The sequence below is a fragment of the Nerophis ophidion genome, linkage group LG15 (assembly GCF_033978795.1).
Source record: "Nerophis ophidion isolate RoL-2023_Sa linkage group LG15, RoL_Noph_v1.0, whole genome shotgun sequence".
NCBI classification, from domain to species: domain Eukaryota; kingdom Metazoa; phylum Chordata; class Actinopteri; order Syngnathiformes; family Syngnathidae; genus Nerophis; species Nerophis ophidion.
In genome coordinates, this window is record NC_084625.1 from 36,182,732 (window position 1) to 36,199,464 (window position 16,733).

Here is a 16,733-nt window from a genome sequence, read left to right on the forward strand (position 1 = left end):
TATTGAGTGTTACAGTATACAGTCATATTGAGTAGAACCTCATTTTTGTATTTGCAAACCATAGAAAAACAACTGTATCTAGTAAAACTCACATGTATTCAATATCACAGGCATTTTTTGACATTTTGCACGTTTGGATTAGGAATTATGTTGGAATACATTTTTATTGCTTTTTTCGCATTATCTCAGGATTCTAAGTACATTACTGTCAAATTGAGTAACAAATCAAATTTTGTTTTTGCAAACCTTACCAAATGTTTTTTTTTTCAGGAAAACTCTCGAAGATGCATTTCTTCAGGAATTATTAGACATTTTGCATGTGTATTTTTGGAGTTATGTTTCAAAAACTGTCATTTTAAGTGTGACCAATATGAGGCCAGTAAAATCTAATATTTGTATTTGTGATTCTTTCCAAAATACCTGATTCTGCTAAAACTTACATAAATTCAATATTAAAGACTTTTTAAGACTAATTTCACATTTGGTTTTGGAGTTATGATCATAAACCTTTCATATTTAGTATGAAAGTTACACTGTTATATTGAATAAAAAAACTAACCTGTGTCTTTGCAAACCTTACAAAAGATCATTTTTCGAGTACAACTAACCAAAAAACATATCTCTAGGAATTATTAGCCATTTTGCATGTGTTGTTTAGAAGTTATGTTTGAATACATTTTTATTGCTTTTTTCGCATTATCTCAGGATTCTAAGACTATTATAGTCATATTGAGTAAAAAACTACTTTTTGCATTTGCAAGATTTAAAAAAGCATATGTTTCGAGTAAAACTCCCAAAGATGCATTATTTCAGGCATTATTAGACATTTTTCATGTGTGGTGTAGGAGTTATGTTTAAATAACTGTCATATTGAGTGTTACAGTATACAGTCATATTGAGTAGAACCTCATTTTGGTATTTGCAAACCATAGAAAAACAACTGTATCTAGTAAAACTCACATGTATTCAATATCACAGGCATTTTTAGACATTTTGCACGTTTGGATTAGGAATTATGTTGGAATACATTTTTATTGCTTTTTTCGCATTATCTCAGGATTCCAAGTACATTACTGTCAAATTGAGTAACAAATCAAATTTTGTTTTTGCAAACCTTACCAAATGTTTTTTTTTTCAGGAAAACTCTTTAAGATGCTTTTCTTTAAGAATTATTAGACATTTTGCATGTGTATTTTTGGAGTTATGTTTCAAAAACTGTCATTTTGAGTGTGACCAATATGAGGCCAGTAAAATCTAATATTTGTATTTGTGATTCTTTCCAAAATACCTGATTCGGCTAAAACTTACATAAATTCAATATCAAAGGCTTTTTAAGACAAATTTCATATTTGGTTTTGGAGTTATGATTATAAACCTTTCATATTTAGTATGACAGTTACACTGTTATATTGAATAAAACAACTAACTTGTGTCTTTGCAAACCTTACAAAAGATCATTTTTCTAGTACAACTAACAAAAAAACATATCTCTAGCTATTATTAGCCATTTTGCATGTGTTGTTTAGAAGTTATGTTTGAGTACATTTTATTGCTTTTTTGCATTATCTCAGGATTCTCAGACTATTATAGTCATATTGAGTAAACAACTACTTTTTGCATTTGCAAGATTTAAAAAAGCATATGTTTCGAGTAAAACTCCCAAAGATCCATTATTTCAGGCATTATTAGCCATTTTTCATGTGTGGTGTAGGAGTTATGTTTAAATAACTGTCATATTGAGTGTTATAGTATACAGTCATATTGAGTAAAACCTCATTTTTGTATTTGAAAACCATAGAAAAACAACTGTATCTAGTAAAACTCACATGTATTCAATATCACAGGCATTTTTAGACATTTTGCACGTTTGGATTAGGAATTATGTTGGAATACATTTTTATTGCTTTTTTCGCATTATCTCAGGATTCTAAGTACATTACTGTCAAATTGAGTAACAAATCAAATTTTGTTTTTGCAAACCTTACCAAATGTTTTTTTTTCAGGAAAACTCTCGAAGATGCATTTTTTCAGGAATTATTAGACATTTTGCATATGTATTTTTGGAGTTATGTTTCAAAAACTGTCATTTTGAGTGTGACCAATATGAGGCCAGTAAAATCTAATATTTGTATTTGTGATTCTTTCCAAAATACCTGATTCTGCTAAAACTTACATAAATTTAATATTAAAGGCTTTTTAAGACAAATTTCATATTTGGCTTTGGAGTTATGATTATAAACCTTTCATATTTAGTATGACTGTTACACTGTTATATTGAATAAAAAAACTAACTTGTGTCTTTGCAAACCTTACAAAAGATCATTTTTCTAGTACAACTAACCAAAAAACATATCTCTAGGCATTATTAGCCATTTTGCATGTGTTGTTTAGAAGTTATGTTTGAATACATTTTTATTGCTTTTTTCGCATTATCTCAGGATTCTAAGACTATTATAGTCACATTGAGTAAAACACTACTTTTTGCACTTGCAAGATTTAAAAAAGCATATGTTTCGAGTAAAACTCCCAAAGATGCATTATTTCAGGCATTATTAGACATTTTTCATGTGTGGTGTACGAGTTATGTTTAAATAACTGTCATATTGAGTGTTACAGTATACAGTCATATTAAGTAAAACCTCATTTTTGTATTTGCAAACCATAGAAAAACAACGGTATCTAGTAAAACTCACATGTATTCAATATCACAGGCATTTTTAGACATTTTGCAGGTTTGGATTAGGAATTATGTTTGAATACATTTTTATTGCTTTTTTCGCATTATCTCAGGATTCTAAGTACATTACTGTCAAATTGAGTAACAAATCAAATTTTGTTTTTGCAAACCTTACCAAATGTCTTTTTTTTCAGGAAAACTCTCGAAGATGCATTTCTTCAGGCATTATTAGACATTTTGCATGTGTATTTTTGGAGTTATGTTTCAAAAACTGTCATTTTGAGTGTGACCAATATGAGGCCAGTAAAATCTAATATTTGTATTTGTGATTCTTTCCAAAATACCTGATTCTGCTAAAACTCACATAGATTCAATATTAAAGGCATTTTAAGACAAATTTCATATTTGGTTTTGGAGTTATGATCATAAACCTTTCATATTTAGTATGACAGTTACACTGTTATATTGAATAAAAAAACTAACTTGTGTCTTTGCAAACCTTATAAAAGATCATTTTTCTAGTACAACTAACAAAAAAACATATCTAGGCATTATTAGCCATTTTGCATGTGTTGTTTAGAAGTTATGTTTGAATACATTTTTATTGCTTTTTTCGCATTATCTCAGGATTCTAAGACTATTATAGTCATATTGAGTAAAAAACTACTTTTTGCATTTGCAAGATTTAAAAAAGCATATGTTTTGAGTAAAACTCCCAAAGATGCATTATTTCAGGCATTATTAGCCATTTTTCATGTGTGGTGTAGGAGTTATGTTTAAATAACTGTCATAGTGAGTGTTACAGTATACAGTCATATTGAGTAAAACCTCATTTTTGTATTTGCAAACCATAGAAAAACAACTGTATCTAGTAAAACTCACATGTATTCAATATCACAGGCATTTTTAGACATTTTGCACGTTTGGATTAGGAATTATGTTGGAATACATTTTTATTGCTTTTTTCGCATTATCTCAGGATTCTAAGTACATTACCGTCAAATTGAGTAACAAATCAAATTTTGTTTTTGCAAACCTTACCAAATGTTTTTTTTTTCAGGAAACCCTCGAATCTGCATTTTTTAAGGCATCATTTGACATTTTGCAGGTGTATTTTTGGAGTTATGCTTCAAAAACTGTCATTTTGAGTGTGACCAATATGAGGCCAGTAAAATCTAATATTTGTATTTGTGATTCTTTCCAAAATACCTGATTCTGCTAAAACTTACATAAATTAAATATTAAAGGCTTTTTAAGACAAATTACACCTTTTGGTTTTGGAGTTATGATTATAAACCTTTCATATTTAGTATGACAGTTACACTGTTATATTGAATAAAAAAACTAACTTGTGTCTTTACAAACCTTACAAAAGATCATTTTTCGAGTACAACTAACCAAAAAACATATCTCTAGGCATTATTAGCCATTTTGCATGTGTTGTTTAGAAGTTATGTTTGAATACATTTTTATTGCTTTTTTCGCATTATCTCAGGATTGTAAGACTATTATAGTCACATTGAGTAAAACACTACTTTTTGCACTTGCAAGATTTAAAAAAGCATATGTTTCGAGTAAAACTCCCAAAGATGCATTATTTCAGGCATTATTAGACATTTTTCATGTGTGGTGTACGAGTTATGTTTAAATAACTGTCATATTGAGTGTTACAGTATACAGTCATATTGAGTAAAACCTCATTTTTGTATTTGCAAACCATAGAAAAACAACTGTATCTGGTAAAACTCACATGTATTCAATATCACAGGCATTTTTAGACATTTTGCAAGTTTGAATTAGGAATTATGTTGGAATACATTTTTATTGCTTTTTTCGCATTATCTCAGGATTCTAAGTACATTACTGTCAAATTGAGTAACAAATCAAATTTTGTTTTTGCAAACCTTACCAAATGTTTTTTTTTTTTCAGGAAAACTCTCGAAGATGCATTTCTTCAGGAATTATTAGACATTTTGCATGTGTATTTTTGGAGTTATGTTTCAAAAACTGTCATTTTGAGTGTGACCAATATGAGGCCAGTAAAATGTAATATTTGTATTTGTGATTCTTTCCAAAATACCTGATTCTGCTAAAACTTACATAAATTCAATATTAAAGGCTTTTTAAGACAAATTTCATATTTGGTTTTGGAGTTATGATTATAAACCTTTCATATTTAGTATGACAGTTAGACTGTTATATTGAATAAAAAACCTAACTTGTGTCTTTGCAAACCTTACAAAAGATCATTTTTCTAGTACAACTAACAAAAAAAACATATCTCTAGCTATTATTAGCCATTTTGCATGTGTTGTTTAGAAGTTATGTTTGAATACATTTTTATTGCTTTTTTCGCATTATCTCAGGATTGTAAGACTATTATAGTCATATTGAGTAAAAAACTACTTTTTGCATTTGCAAGATTTAAAAAAGCATATGTTTCGAGTAAAACTCCCAAAGATGCATTATTTCAGGCATTATTAGTCATTTTTCATGTGTGGTGTAGGAGTTATGTTTAAATAACTGTCATATTGAGTGTTACAGTATACAGTCATATTGAGTAAAACCTCATTTTTGTATTTGCAAACCATAGAAAAACAACTGTATCTAGTAAAACTCACATGCATTCAATATCACAGGCATTTTTAGACATTTTGCACGTTTGGATTAGGAATTATGTTGGAATACATTTTTATTGCTTTTTTCGCATTATCTCAGGATTCTAAGTACATTACTGTCAAATTGAGTAACAAATCAAATTTTGTTTTTGCAAACCTTACCAAATGTTTTTTTTTCAGGAAAACTCTCGAAGATGCATTTCTTCAGGAATTATTAGACATTTTGCATGTGTATTTTTGGAGTTATGTTTCAAAAACTGTCATTTTGAGTGTGACCAATATGAGGCCAGTAAAATCTAATATTTGTATTTGTGATTCTTTCCAAAATACCTGATTCTGCTAAAACTTACATAAATTAAATATTAAAGGCTTTTTAATACAAATTTCACATTTGGTTTTGGAGTTATGATTATAAACCTTTCATATTTAGTATGAAAGTTACACTGTTATATTGAATAAAAAAACTAACCTGTGTCTTTGCAAACCTTACAAAAGATCATTTTTCAAGTACAACCAACCAAAAAACATATCTCTAGGCATTATTAGCCATTTTGCATGTGTTGTTTAGAAGTTATGTTTGAATACATTTTTATTGCTTTTTTCGCATTATCTCCGGATTGTAAGTCTATTATAGTCACATTGAGTAAAACACTACTTTTTGCACTTGCAAGATTTAAAAAAGCATATGTTTCGAGTAAAACTCCCAAAGATGCATTATTTCAGGCATTATTAGATATTTTTCATGTGTGGTGTAGGAGTTATGTTCAAATAACTGTCATATTGAGTGTTACAGTATACAATCATATTGAGTAAAACCTCATTTTTGTATTTGCAAACCATAGAAAAACAACTGTATCTAGTAAAACTCACATGTATTCAATATCACAGGCATTTTTTGACATTTTGCACGTTTGGATTAGGAATTATGTTGGAATACATTTTTATTGCTTTTTTCGCATTATCTCAGGATTCTAAGTACATTACTGTCAAATTGAGTATCAAATCAAATTTTGTTTTTGCAAACCTTACCAAATGTCTTTTTTTTCAGGAAAACTCTCGAAGATGCATTTTTTAAGGCATCATTAGACATTTTGCATGTGTATTTTTGGAATTATGCTTCAAAAACTGTCATTTTGAGTGTGACCAATATGAGGCCAGTAAAATCTAATATTTGTATTTGTGATTCTTTCCAAAATACCTGATTCTGCTAAAACTTACATAAATTCAATATTAAAGGCTTTTTAAGACAAATTTCATATTTGGTTTTGGAGTTATGATTATAAACCTTTCATATTTAGTATGACAGTTACACTGTTATATTGAATAAAAAAACTAACTTGAGTCTTTGCAAACCTTACAAAAAAGATCATTTTTCTAGTACAACTAACAAAAAAACATATCTGTAGCTATTATTAGTCATTTTGCATGTGTTGTTTAAAAGTTATGTTTGAATACATTTTTATTGCTTTTTTCGCATTATCTCAGGATTCTCAGACTGTTATAGTCATATTGAGTAAAAAACTACTTTTTGCATTTGCAAGATTTAAAAAAGCATATGTTTCGAGTAAAACTCCCAAAGATGCATTATTTCAGGCATTATTAGACATTTTTCAAGTGTGGTGTAGGAGTTATGTTTAAATAACTGTCATATTGAGTGTTACAGTATACAGTCATATTGAGTAAAACCTCATTTTTGTATTTGCAAACCATAGAAAAACAACTGTATCTAGTAAAACTCGCATGTATTCAATATCACAGGCATTTTTAGACATTTTGCACGTTTGGATTAGGAATTATGTTGGAATACATTTTTATTGCTTTTTTCGCATTATCTCAGGATTCTAAGTACATTACTGTCAAATTGAGTAAAAAATCAAATTTTGTTTTTGCAAACCTTACCAAATGTTTTTTTTTTCAGGAAAACTCTCGAAGATGCATTTCTTCAGGAATTATTAGACATTTTGCATGTGTATTTTTGGAGTTATGTTTCAAAAACTGTCATTTTGAGTGTGACCAATATGAGGCCAGTAAAATCTAATATTTGTATTTGTGATTCTTTCCAAAATACCTGATTCTGCTAAAACTTACATAAATTCAATATTAAAGGCTTTTTAAGACAAATTTCACATTTGGTTTTGGAGTTATGATTATAAACCTTTCATATTTAGTATGAAAGTCACACTGTTATATTGAATAAAAAAACTAACCTGTGTCTTTGCAAACCTTACAAAAGATCATTTTTCGAGTACAACTAACCAAAAAACATATCTCTAGGCATTATTAGCCATTTTGCATGTGTTGTTTAGAAGTTATGTTTGAATACATTTTTATTGCTTTTTTCGCATTATCTCAGGATTCTAAGACTATTATAGTCACATTGAGTAAAACACTACTTTTTGCACTTGCAAGATTTAAAAAAAGCATATGTTTCGAGTAAAACTCCCAAAGATGCATTATTTCAGGCATTATTAGCCATTTTTCATGTGTGGTGTAGGAGTTATGTTTAAATAACTGTCATATTGAGTGTTACAGTATACAGTCATATTGAGTAAAACCTCATTTTTGTATTTGCAAACCATAGAAAAACAACTGTATCTAGTAAAACTCGCATGTATTCAATATCACAGGCATTTTTAGACATTTTGCACGTTTGGATTAGGAATTATTTTGGAATACATTTTTATTGCTTTTTTCGCATTATCTCGGGATTCTAAATACATTACTGTCAAATTGAGTAACAAATCAAATTTTGTTTTTGCAAACCTTACCAAATGTTTTTTTTCAGGAAAACTCTCGAAGATGCATTTTTTAAGGCATCATTAGACATTTTGCATGTGTATTTTTGGAATTATGCTTCAAAAACTGTCATTTTGAGTGTGACCAATATGAGGCCAGTAAAATCTAATATTTGTATTTGTGATTCTTTCCAAAATACCTGATTCTGCTAAAACTTACATAAATTCAATATTAAAGGCTTTTTAAGACAAATTTCATATTTGGTTTTGGAGTTATGATTATAAACCTTTCATATTTAGTATGACAGTTACACTGTTATATTGAATAAAAAAACTAACTTGTGTCTTTGCAAACCTTACAAAAGATCATTTTTCTAGTACAACTAACAAAAAAACATATCTCTAGCTATTATTAGCCATTTTGCATGTGTTTTTTAGAAGTTATGTTTGAATACATTTTTATTGCTTTTTTCGCATTATCTCAGGATTCTAAGACTATTATAGTCATATTGAGTAAAAAACTACTTTTTGCATTTGCAAGATTTAAAAAAGCATATGTTTCGAGTAAAACTCCCAAAGATGCATTATTTCAGGCATTATTAGCCATTTTTCAAGTGTGGTGTAGGAGTTATGTTTAAATAACTGTCATATTGAGTGTTACAGTATACAGTCATATTGAGTAAAACCTCATTTTTGTATTTGCAAACCATTGAAAAACAACTGTATCTAGTAAAACTCACATGTATTCAATATCACAGGCATTTTTAGACATTTTGCACGTTTGGATTAGGAATTATGTTTGAATACATTTTTATTGCTTTTTTCGCATTATCTCAGGATTCTAAGACTATTATAGTCATATTGAGTAAAATACTACTTTTTGCATTTGCAAGATTTAAAAAAGCATATGTTTCGAGTAAAACTCCCAAAGATGCATTATTTCAGGCATTATTAGCCATTTTTCATGTGTGGTGTAGGAGTTATGTTTCAAAAACTGTCATATTGTGTGTTACAGTATACAGTCATATTGAATAAAACCTCATTTTTGTATTTGCAAACCATTGAAAAACAACTGTATCTAGTAAAACTCACATGTATTCAATATCACAGGCATTTTTAGACATTTTGCACGTTTGAATTAGGAATTATGTTTGAATACATTTTTATTGCTTTTTTCGCATTTTCTCAGGATTCTAAGTACATTACTGTCAAATTGAGTAACAAATCAAATTTTGTTTTTGCAAACCTTACCAAATGTTTTTTTTCAGGAAAAGTCTTGAAGATGCATTTTTTAAGTCATCATTAGACATTTTGCATGTGTATTTTTGGAGTTATGCTTCAAAAACTGTCATTTTGAGTGTGACCAATATGAGGCCAGTAAAATCTAATATTTGTATTAGTGATTCTTTCCAAAATACCCGATTCTGGTAAAACTTACATAAATTCAATATTAAAGGCTCTTAAAGACAAATTTCATATTTGGTTTTGGAGTTATGATTATAAACCTTTCATATTTAGTATGACAGTTACACTGTTATATTGAATAAAAAAACTAACTTGTGTCTTTGCAAACCTTACAAAAGATCATTTTTCTAGTACAACTAACAAAAAAACATATCTCTAGCTATTATTAGCCATTTTGCATGTGTTTTTTAGAAGTTATGTTTGAATAAATTTTTATTGCTTTTTTCGCATTATCTCAGGATTCTCAGACTATTATAGTCATATTGAGTAGAAAACTACTTTTTGCATTTGCAAGATTTAAAAAAGCATATGTTTCGAGTAAAACTCCCAAAGATGCATTATTTCAGGCATTATTAGCCATTTTTCATGTGTGGTGTAGGAGTTATGTTTAAATAACTGTCATATTGAGTGTTACAGTATACAGTCATATTGAGTAAAACCTCATTTTTGTATTTGCAAACCATTGAAAAACAACTGTATCTAGTAAAACTCACATGTATTCAATATCACAGGCATTTTTAGACATTTTGCACGTTTGGATTAGGAATTATGTTTGAATACATTTTTATTGCTTTTTTCGCATTATCTCAGGATTCTAAGACTATTATAGTCATATTGAGTAAAATACTACTTTTTGCATTTGCAAGATTTAAAAAAGCATATGTTTCGAGTAAAACTCCCAAAGATGCATTATTTCAGGCATTATTAGCCATTTTTCATGTGTGGTGTAGGAGTTATGTTTCAAAAACTGTCATATTGAGTGTTACAGTATACAGTCATATTGAGTAAAACCTCATTTTTGTATTTGCAAACCATTGAAAAACAACTGTATCTAGTAAAACTCACATGTATTTAATATCACAGGCATTTTTAGACATTTTGCACGTTTGGATTAGGAATTATGTTTGAATACATTTTTATTGCTTTTTTCGCATTATCTCAGGATTCTAAGTACATTACTGTCAAATTGAGTAACAAATCAAATTTTGTTTTTGCAAACCTTACCAAATGTTTTTTTTCAGGAAAACTCTTGAAGATGCATTTTTTAAGGCATCATTAGACATTTTGCATGTGTATTTTTGGAGTTATGCTTCAAAAACTGTCATTTTGAGTGTGACCAATATGAGGCCAGTAAAATCTAATATTTGTACTTGTGATTCTTTCCAAAATACCTGATTCTGGTAAAACTTACATAAATTCAATATTAAAGGCTCTTAAAGACAAATTTCATATTTGGTTTTGGAGTTATGATTATAAACCTTTCATATTTAGTATGACAGTTACACTGTTATATTGAATAAAAAAACTAACTTGTGTCTTTGCAAACCTTACAAAAGATCATTTTTCTAGTACAACTAACAAAAAAACATATCTCTAGGCATTATTAGCCATTTTGCATGTGTTGTTTAGAAGTTATGTGTGAATACATTTTTATTGCTTTTTTCGCATTATCTCAGGATTCTAAGACTATTATAGTCATATTGAGTAAAAAACTACTTTTTGCATTTGCAAGATTTAAAAAAGCATATGTTTCGAGTAAAACTCCCAAAGATGCATTATTTCAGGCATTATTAGCCATTTTTCAAGTGTGGTGTAGGAGTTATGTTTAAATTACTGTCATATTGAGTGTTACAGTATACAGTCATATTGAGTAAAACCTCATTTTTGTATTTGCAAACCATTGAAAAACAACTGTATCTAGTAAAACTCACATGTATTCAATATCACAGGCATTTTTAGATATTTTGCACGTTTGAATTAGGAATTATGTTTGAATACATTTTTATTGCTTTTTTCGCATTTTCTCAGGATTCTAAGTACATTACTGTCAAATTGAGTAACAAATCAAATTTTGTTTTGGCAAACCTTACCAAATGTTTTTTTTCAGGAAAAGTCTTGAAGATGCATTTTTTAAGGCATCATTAGACATTTTGCATGTGTATTTTTGGAGTTATGCTTCAAAAACTGTAATTTTGAGTGTGACCAATATGAGGCCAGTAAAATCTAATATTTGTATTTGTGATTCTTTCCAAAATACCTGATTCTGCTAAAACTTACATAAATTCAATATTAAAGACTTTTTAAGACTAATTTCACATTTGGTTTTGGAGTTATGATTATAAACCTTTCATATTTAGTATGAAAGTTACACTGTTATATTGAATAAAAAAACTAACCTGTGTCTTTGCAAACCTTACAAAAGATCATTTTTCGAGTACAACTAACCAAAAAACATATCTCTAGGCATTATTAGCCATTTTGCATGTGTTGTTTAGAAGTTATGTTTGAATACATTTTTATTGCTTTTTTCGCATTATCTCAGGATTCTAAGACTATTATAGTCATATTGAGTAAAAAACTACTTTTTGCATTTGCAAGATTTAAAAAAGCATATGTTTCGAGTAAAACTCCCAAAGATGCATTATTTCAGGCATTATTAGACATTTTTCATGTGTGGTGTAGGAGTTATGTTTAAATAACTGTCATATTGAGTGTTACAGTATACAGTCATATTGAGTAGAACCTCATTTTTGTATTTGCAAACCATAGAAAAACAACTGTATCTAGTAAAACTCACATGTATTCAATATCACAGGCATTTTTTGACATTTTGCACGTTTGGATTAGGAATTATGTTGGAATACATTTTTATTGCTTTTTTCGCATTATCTCAGGATTCTAAGTACATTATTGTCAAATTGAGTAACAAATCAAATTTTTTTTTTGCAAACCTTACCAAATGTTTTTTTTTTCAGGAAAACTCTCGAAGATGCATTTCTTCAGGAATTATTAGACATTTTGCATGTGTATTTTTGGAGTTATGTTTCAAAAACTGTCATTTTGAGTGTGACCAATATGAGGCCAGTAAAATCTAATATTTGTATTTGTGATTCTTTCCAAAATACCTGATTCTGCTAAAACTTACATAAATTCAATATTAAAGGCTTTTTAAGACAAATTTCATATTTGGTTTTGGAGTTATGATTATAAACCTTTCATATTTAGTATGACTGTTACACTGTTATATTGAATTAAAAAAAAACTTGTGTCTTTGCAAACCTTACAAAAGATAATTTTTCTAGTACAACTAACAAAAAAACATATCTCTAGCTATTATTAGCCATTTTGCATGTGTTGTTTAGAAGTTATGTTTGAATACATTTTTATTGCTTTTTTCGCATTATCTCAGGATTCTCAGACTATTATAGTCATATTGAGTAAAAAACTACTTATTGCATTTGCAAGATTTAAAAAAGCATATTTTTCGAGTAAAACTCCCAAAGATGCATTATTTTAGGCATTATTAGCCATTTTTCATGTGTGGTGTAGGAGTTATGTTTAAATAACTGTCATATTGAGTGTTACAGTATACAGTCATATTGAGTAAAACCTCATTTTTGTATTTGCAAACCATAGAAAAACAACTCTATCTAGTAAAACTCACATGTATTCAATATCACAGGCATTTTTAGACATTTTGTACGTTTGGATTAGGAATTATGTTGGAATACATTTTTATAGCTTTTTTCGCATTATCTCAGGATTCTAATTACATTACTGTCAATTTGAGTAACAAATCAAAATTTGTTTTTGCAAACCTTACCAAATGTCTTTTTTTTCAGGAAAACTCTCGAAGATGCATTTCTTCAGGCATTATTAGACATTTTTCATGTGTATTTTTGGAGTTATGTTTCAAAAACTGTCATTTTGAGTGTGACCAATATGAGGCCAGTAAAATCTAATATTTGTATTTGTTATTCTTTCCAAAATACCTGATTCTGGTAAAACTTACATAAATTCAATATTAAAGGCTCTTAAAGACAAATTTCATATTTGGTTTTGGAGTTATGATTATAAACCTTTCATATTTAGTATGACAGTTACACTGTTATATTGAATAAAACAACTAACCTGTGTCTTTGCAAACCTTACAAAAGTTCGTTTTTCTAGTACAACTAACCAAAAAACATATCTCTAGGAATTATTAGCCATTTTGCATGTGTTGTTTAGAAGTTATGTTTGAATACATTTTTATTGCTTTTTTCGCATTATCTCAAGATTGTAAGACTATTATAGTCACATTGAGTAAAACACTACTTTTTGCACTTGCAAGATTTAAAAAAGCATATGTTTCGAGTAAAACTCCCAAAGATGCATTATTTCAGGCATTATTAGACATTTTTCATGTGTGGTGTAGGAGTTATGTTTAAATAACTGTCATATTGAGTGTTACAGTATACAGTCATATTGAGTAAAACCTCATTTTTGTATTTGCAAACCATAGAAAAACAACTATATCTAGTAAAACCCACATGTATTCAATATCACAGGCATTTTTAGACATTTTGCACGTTTGGATTAGGAATTATGTTGGAATACATTTGTATTGCTTTTTTTGCATTATCTCAGGATTCTAAGTACATTACTGTCAAATTGAGTAACAAATCAAATTTTGTTTTTGCAAACCTTACCAAATGTTTTTTTTTTCAGGAAAACTCTCGAAGATGCATTTCTTCAGGAATTATTAGACATTTTGCATGTGTATTTTTGGAGTTATGTTTCAAAAACTGTCATTTTGAGTGTGACCAATATGAGGCCAGTAAAATCTAATATTTGTATTTGTGATTCTTTCCAAAATACCTGATTCTGCTAAAACTTACATAAATTCAATATTAAAGGCTTTTTAAGACAAATTTCATATTTGGTTTTGGAGTTATGATTATAAACCTTTCATATTTAGTATGACAGTTACACTGTTATATTGAATAAAACAATTAACTTGTGTCTTTGCAAACCTTACAAAAGATCATTTTTCGAGTACAACTAACCAAAAAAACATATCTCTAGGCATTATTAGCCATTTTGCATGTGTTGTTTAGAAGTTATGTTTGAATACATTTTTATTGCTTTTTTCCCATTATCTCAGGATTCTAAGACTATTATAGTCATATTGAGTAAAAAACTACTTTTTGCATTTGCAAGATTTAAAAAAGCATATGTTTTGAGTAAAACTCCCAAAGATGCATTATTTCAGGCATTATTAGCCATTTTTCATGTGTGGTGTAAGATTTATGTTTAAATAACTGTCATAGTGAGTGTTACAGTATACAGTCATATTGAGTAAAACCTCATTTTTGTATTTGCAAACCATAGAAAAACAACTGTATCTAGTAAAACTCACATGTATTCAATATCACAGGCATTTTTAGACATGTTGCACGTTTGGATTAGGAATTATGTTGGAATACATTTCTATTGCTTTTTTCGCATTATCTCAGGATTCTAAGTACATTACTGTCAAATTGAGTAACAAATCAAATTTTGTTTTTGCAAACCTTACCAAATTTTTTTTTTTCAGGAAAACTCTCGAAGATGCATTTTTTAAGGCATCATTAGACATTTTGCATGTGTATTTTTGGAGTTATGCTTCAAAAACTGTCATTTTGAGTGTGACCAATATGAGGCCAGTAAAATCTAATATTTGTATTTGTGATTCTTTCCAAAATACCTGATTCTGCTAAAACTTACATAAATTCAATATTAAAGGCTTTTTAAGACAAATTTCATATTTGGTTTTGGAGTTATGATTATAAACCTTTCATATTTAGTATGACAGTTACACTGTTATATTGAATAAAAAAATTAACTTTTGTCTTTGCAAACCTTACAAGAGATCATTTTTCTAGTACAACTAACCAAAAAACATATCTCTAGCCATTATTAGCCATTTTGCAAGTGTTGTTTAGAAGTTATGTTTGAATACATTTTTATTGCTTTTTTCGCATTATCTCAGGATTGTAAGACTATTATAGTCATATTGAGTAAAAAACTACTTTTTGCATTTGCAAGATTTAAAAAAGCATATGTTTCGAGTAAAACTCCCAAAGATGCATTATTTCAGGCATTATTAGCCATTTTTCATGTGTGGTTTAGGAGTTATGTTTAAATAACTGTCATATTGAGTGTTACAGTATACAGTCATATTGAGTAAAACCTCATTTTTGTATTTGCAAACCATAGAAAAACAACTGTATCTACTAACACTCACATGTATTCAATATCACAGGCATTTTTAGACATTTTGCACGTTTGGATTAGGAATTATGTTGGAATACATTTTTTTTTGCTTTTTTCGCATTATCTCAGGATTCTAAGTACATTACTGTCAAATTGAGTATCAAATCAAATTTTGTTTTTGCAAACCTTACCAAATGTTTTTTTTTTCAGGAAAACTCTTAAAGATGCATTTTTTAAGGCATCGTTAGACATTTTGCATGTGTATTTTTGGAGTTATGCTTCAAAAACTGTCATTTTGAGTGTGACCAATATGAGGCCAGTAAAATCTAATATTTGTATTTGTGATTCTTTCCAAAATACCTGATTCTGCTAAAACTTACATAAATTCAAAATTAAAGGCTCTTAAAGACAAATTTCATATTTGGTTTTGGAGTTATGATTATAAACCTTTCATATTTAGTATGACAGTTACACTGTTATATTGAATAAAAAAACTAACTTGTGTCTTTGCAAACCTTACAAAAGATCATTTTTCTAGTACAACTAACCAAAAAACATATCTCTAGGCATTATCAGCCATTTTGCATGTGTTGTTTAGAAGTTATGTTTGAATACATTTTTATTGCTTTTTTCGCATTATCTCAGGATTCTAAGACTATTATAGTCATATTGAGTAAAAAACAACTTTTTGCATTTGCAAGATTTAAAAAAGCATATGTTTCGAGTAAAACTCCCAAAGATGCATTATTTCAGGCATTATTAGCCATTTTTCATGTGTGGTGTAGGAGTTATGTTTAAATAACTGTCATATTGAGTGTTACAGTATACAGTCATATTGAGTGAAACCTCATTTTTGTATTTGCAAACCATTGAAAAACAACTGTATCTAGTAAAACTCACATGTATTCAATATCACAGGCATTTTTAGACATTTTGCAGGTTTGGATTAGGAATTATGTTTGAATACATTTTTATTGCTTTTTTCGCATTATCTCAGGATTCTAAGTACATTACAGTCAAATTGAGCAACAAATCAAATTTTGTTTTTGCAAACCTTACCAAATGTCTTTTTTTTCAGGAAAACTCTCGAAGATGCATTTCTTCAGGCATTATTAGACATTTTGCATGTGTATTTTTGGAGTTATGTTTCAAAAACTGTCATTTTGAGTGTGACCAATATGAGGCCAGTAAAATCTAATATTTGTATTTGTGATTCTTTCC